This window comes from Argopecten irradians, chromosome 2 (genome assembly GCF_041381155.1).
Source record: "Argopecten irradians isolate NY chromosome 2, Ai_NY, whole genome shotgun sequence".
In the NCBI taxonomy this organism is placed as follows: Eukaryota; Metazoa; Mollusca; class Bivalvia; order Pectinida; family Pectinidae; genus Argopecten; species Argopecten irradians.
Window position 1 is genome coordinate 15,002,439 of NC_091135.1, and position 6,389 is coordinate 15,008,827.

Sequence of the window (6,389 nt, forward strand, 5' to 3'; positions counted from 1 at the left end):
TAATTAGCATTACGAAGGTTATATTGAGAATTTTTTGAGACTAAAGGCGGAAGAAGAGTTGTAAGGTAATAAGGTGTTAAGTTATTTTCTATCTTGTAAAGTAATTGTAATTTTCTTCCGGATCTTCTATTTGAAAGCGGTTCAAGTCCAGTTTCAGAGTAAAGAGATAATCTGCTAGTGTAAGATGGTAATCCAGTAATTACACGAGCAGCTTCTTGTTGGAGTTTTTCAAGTCTGTCTGCATCACCGAGAGTACATCCATCCCAAACCTTACAACAATATTCAAGCAGAGGAATGATATATGAGTTATAAATTCGATATAAAGTTTGTCGATTTAAAATGAATTTTAGCTTTCGCAGAATACTAATCTGCCTTGAAACTTTTTTTACAAATATCTTCAATTTGACTTGTCCATTTACATTGTCTGTTTAATATGACTCCCAGGTGTTTATGATTATGAACAAAATTTACACTAACGTTATCGAATTTAAGCTCTATAGCATAATCTAGTTCAGAGTTATAAATAAGTAATGCCTCAGTTTTTGAAGGATTGAACTTAACTAACCATTTTTGCATCCATCGTTAAATTGTACCAAATCATTATTTGCACGAAAACAGAATATGCAGCTTTTTGTCTTAACCAGAATCTCAGTCCAGTAACGGATTTCTTTAGTAGAAATCTACTTGAATAAATTGTAAACGTCAACGAGAAGTATATTGGTAGAAACATGAAGAGATTGCAAAGATTGTGTATCGTGAAAAACTACATAATAATAAAAAAAAATACGTTAAAAAATCATGACGGCGGAGGGACCTCCGGTTTACAGGTTTAGTTTAAACGTGTTGTTTTGCAAAAATATGAAGTTTAAACGATATATCATGATCTGATATAACTAGACTTGTAATTCCGCTCCACTTAGTTGTTCTACGTTACGCTCAGATGGACAAAACAAGTTGGAGAGTATGATGAACATCGTAGTGAAGCAGAATTACAGGTTTGACTTAAATTACATATGTATACATAGATTGTGATATGTATACCCAGTTGTTCCAATACTGTATATAAGATGTTTAGATGATTTATACAGGTAAAAATTTCCAAACCACCTTTGTTGTAATCTTGTGTTATATACGAAGCTCCTCTTTACTGTTCAATATTTTTTTTAAGAATCGAGTTGAGCTCGAGATCTACCCTCGGAAACCACAGTGTTGATTTTAACAGTTATTTGGACCGCTAGACGGAAGATTTCAATATCACTGGCCTTTTTCCCAATAAACTTGATATAGAAACTATTTTATAGGGATATAACAATATAATAGAATATTGCCAAGTCATCTATTATATAATAACTTTATTAATACAAAATGCGTGCGGAACACATTAGATCTGCATGCACGTGTAACACGTACAGTGGTTTACAGCATTTAACAAGATATACATGTATGCTAAAGATCGAAATATATATCTTTCATAAGTACTTATTTCGATATGTGTAGGTAATTACTTATTAATAATATTAATTTCCTCAACTATGGGCTGTGGCCTCAGGTGATCTACATGTACCAGCGAAGCCATGCAAGTTCATATTTCGTACTATAAATAGTGTTGTGAACAGGTTTTTCATGTATAACAGAAACATGACACAATAAAATGAATTATCTATTCATATTAAACTTTTTCACAACATGGATTTCTACTCGTGAACAAAAAACGGGTGCGATGTGACGGCTCTGAAACAATTAGAAAACATTTTAAAATCAGAATTTGCAAGTATGAAAGCGTATAGTTTTGTCAAAGTATCGATTGTGTAACAGGGATGTACGTACATGTTGTTTTTATTAGTAGCCATACTCAGATACTGTGTTTTTACCTTTGAGGACCTAGAGATAATCTCCTAACGTTCGAGGGAATATCTGCCGATTTCAATGGCCAAGGGAACCACTCGTTAAATTTACAATATTTCTATCCAAGGACGTATATGAGAACACTTATAAATCCTTGTTCTATAATATTATATTAATTATATTACAACAGAAATGTTTCTGGTTGCAAAACGTACATTTATAGTTGAATGGCCTTTTCACTAAGTTGTTTCTTAACTGTGTTATTTTCGAAGTTATCTGCTTCTATGCTGGTATTACTTCTATACATTGTATATATTTTACAAGTACATAACCTGTTACCTGTCGCGATATTTATGATAATAAATTCACAATGTAGGTATCTCTATATATATGTTGCATTTATCGTTTAGATTCAAGTCATATACGCATGGCAACTCATTTTAAGAGCTATGAATCCTAAATTTTCGATGAAAACAGATGTAATTGTAACTTTTGAAATTGAGTTCTAACAATCTATAGATGTTATATTGATCAGGGAATAAGATAGTATACAACAATATTTCTCTGTAAATACGTAACATGAGACATATTTAAACGTTTCTACACATGGTAGAATGAAATTGTTTTCTGAAGCAATTAGTGAAAACATGAAGGAATAATCGATTTTTTTTTTCAGATTGTGCAACCGCTTTCAAATTTCAATCGATTATATTTATACACTGGTTTTAATGAAAGGAAAAGAAATGTTACTATGTCTTGTTCTACTCTTTAATTTTAACATGTATCTAAATCCTCCAAATACCCTTCCTATTTGGTCTATTGGTAATATCATACTTAAATTTAAAAATTTCAATGGCCAAGGGGAGAGAACCACTCGTTAAATTTACAATATTTCTATCCAAGGACGTATATGAGAACACTTATAAATCCTTGTTCTATAATATTATATTAATTATATTACAACAGAAATGTTTCTGGTTGCAAAACGTACATTTATAGTTGAATGGCCTTTTCACTAAGTTGTTTCTTAACTGTGTTATTTTCGAAGTTATCTGCTTCTATGCTGGTATTACTTCTATACATTGTATATATTTTACAAGTACATAACCTGTTACCTGTCGCGATATTTATGATAATAAATTCACAATGTAGGTATCTCTATAATCGTTTAGATTCAAGTCATATACGCATGGCAACTCATTTTAAGAGCTATGAATCCTAAATTTTCGATGAAAACAGATGTAATTGTAACTTTTGAAATTGAGTTCTAACAATCTATAGATGTTATATTGATCAGGGAATAAGATAGTATACAACAATATTTCTCTGTAAATACGTAACATGAGACATATTTAAACGTTTCTACACATGGTAGAATGAAATTGTTTTCTGAAGCAATTAGTGAAAACATGAAGGAATAATCGATTTTTTTTTTCAGATTGTGCAACCGCTTTCAAATTTCAATCGATTATATTTATACACTGGTTTTAATGAAAGGAAAAGAAATGTTACTATGTTCTTGTTCTACTCTTTAATTTTAACATGTATCTAAATCCTCCAAATACCCTTCCTATTTGGTCTATTGGTAATATCATACTTAAATTTAAAAAAAGGAGATATCGATGATACTAATGATTAAAAGGATATTAACTCTGATAATTTATCCTTCAAAAATATCCACCGCTGTTCTAATGAATCGTTTGATAGAATTTGATACAAAATATTGAAGAATCAGTGATGCACAATTTGGCTTCGGGAATACTCGTCTTCTACAGATACTATTTTTGCTTTACAAACATTAATTGGAAGAACACTGAACAAGAAACAAAAACTTTATTGTTGCTTTATAGATTATAAAATGGCGTTTGATTTCGTTAACAAACAAAATTTAATTATGGTATAAGCTATCGATGAAGGTGTGGAAAGGAAAATGTTGAATATTTTACTGGCTTTATATGAGGATGTGAAGTGTTGTGTGAAATTTAACCTTGATTTCTTGTTTAATCGAAATCAATATGTGTCTTGAAATTTGTCATGATGTCAAAAAAAAAAAAAAAAAAAAAAAATAAAAAAAATAAAAATTGAAAAAATAACAAAATAAAAAAAAATCTCGAAAAAAGATGTACATTTATAAAAAGAATCTATCAAACGTATCGTCTGATATTTCCATCTCCATGTGCCTGATTTGTATATTAAAACACTATACATTTATATCTCATGAAACTGTGTTGTCATACACATGTAGTTGTTCAAATTAATTTACTAATATATCTTAAGGCGTTTATTGGTACGTTGGTATTCGAAAAATAAAACGCTTAATAATTCTTATAATTTAATGGCTTTTATTATTGAAATTAAATGATCTATATGCATGATCTATGGGTCAATGAAGTAATATCAACAGTTTCATTTCAACAAATTTTATTGACAAAGATGTTTCAAGTCAAATGGATTAAATAACAGGCAAAGCATATATAAATTCTCTCACATGGTGGCAAAAGTAATAGTTTCAACTTACATCAATTATAGATATTATATTTCTAAGTTTAGAAATGAAAATTTTACAATTAAAGGGAGATAACTCTTTTCCATACTCCATTCACACTTCACACATAATATAAATACAGCTATTATTTTATTACAAGAACATGTTATATTAGACCACATGTTACTCAGATATTGACAGACAATGACCAACAGTCCATGTATATATATATATATATATACACTTGTCATTGCTCTCAATACTGTAAACTTTCTTGAAAATAATTGAAAATATACACGTATATATTTTAATTGAATATGTATATACTGTATACAGAAAACAAAACAAAGTAACAACATCAAAACAACCATGCTCAACAAAATACTTCAAGTATATCAACAGTTATTTTCCATATAACACTGGATCCTTATAGACATATGTCGGTAGGATATGAATTACTTAAAGAAGTTAACATAGGGCAAAGAAGTAATTCTAACAGTGTGGACAAAAGATTGTCGAATTTTCGAGGCGATCTGCCCCTTTGTCAAGACACAATATATGATCTATGATATATATATATATCTATTTTAATGGTCAAAGAAGTAATATCAACAGGATTTTCCACATGACTACGGGATCCAATCAAACGTAAGTCTGTTTGATACGAATTACTTCAAATGGTAAATATGGGACAAGGAAGTAATTCCAACCGTCTGGACAAAACAAAATTGTCAAATTTTCTACTGCTCGTATCCTATTATGTAATCGTGTTTGTTTTGTATGTCTTGATAAAGGGGCAGATCGCCTCGAAAATTTGACAATTTTGTTTTGTAATCGTGTTCGTATTGTGTCTTGATAAAGGGGCAAATCGCCTCGAAAATTTGACAATTTTGTTTTGTCCACACGGTTGGAATTACTTCCTTGTCCCATATATCTATTTTAATGGAATAGAGTTTGAGACGTTAAAAAAATAATAACTATATATTTTCTTTCAAATTCTCGTAAACGCGATACATGACTTCCGACAACACTCAAGGGTATGGTGCAGGTACTGTAGCTATATATAGCTACAATGTATATGTATAGGTAGCCACCAGCTACAACAAGGCAATATATAAAATATATAGCTAAATGCAGTGCTAAATGTCATCCTCGATAATCTAGGGGTTCCGATCACTTACGATCTCTACATCCCCGGACTATCTCATAGTAAAACTGGAGGTAACAGAACAGATAATGTAGTCATTTGATGTACATCAATGTATAACGGTACATTGTGGTTAACTGTATGGCTTTGAAGTTGGGCGTCGCTTTTTCTGTTGTCTTTAAGGGATTTTTTTGCTGGCCTGTGATTGTTTAAGATGTTTTCCTCTGAGATGCATTCAGTTTAACTATGAGATAGTCCGGGGGTGTAGATATCGGAAGTGATCGGAACCCCTGGAGTATCGAGGATGAGCTATATGTATAAGTAGCCACCAGCTACAACAAAGTAAAATATAGACATAACCTTCTATTGACCCTAGTTGTTCACAAGACGATTCCAAACAAACAGTCTGGTGTCCCAGGCCTCTCCCCCTCTCTCCAAGATAAGCTAGCATTTCTTCATGATGTGGTACAAACATATATACATCACCTCTATTTACTGACGAACCTGCCTTCGCCCAAGCTGTCCCTCACATCTCAGGTATGTACAATTGTATATCGGAGACAGGCGTACAGGTGTAACGGCAGTACATTGTATCATTTACAATTTAAGTAAGAAGGCCCATGTATATCATAAGTATATTTATCTCGGGTTCAGATTTCCTTATTACTCTCAGACACACCTTTCAAGTTTTGAAGCCCATTATCCATAATTTCTACTATCCAGTCAATTGTTTAAAATTAAAATAATTATATTTTGATACTAATTAAGTGATAGTGTGTCTTATTAAGTCAACTATGGCAGGGATGGATTTTAATGTTATAAACGTAAACGCTTGTATTTCATTTAAATTGTATCTGAATCTGAATCTTTGCAAGTTAATTTGTCGTTGGTGAGTGGTATCATTCAGAGACG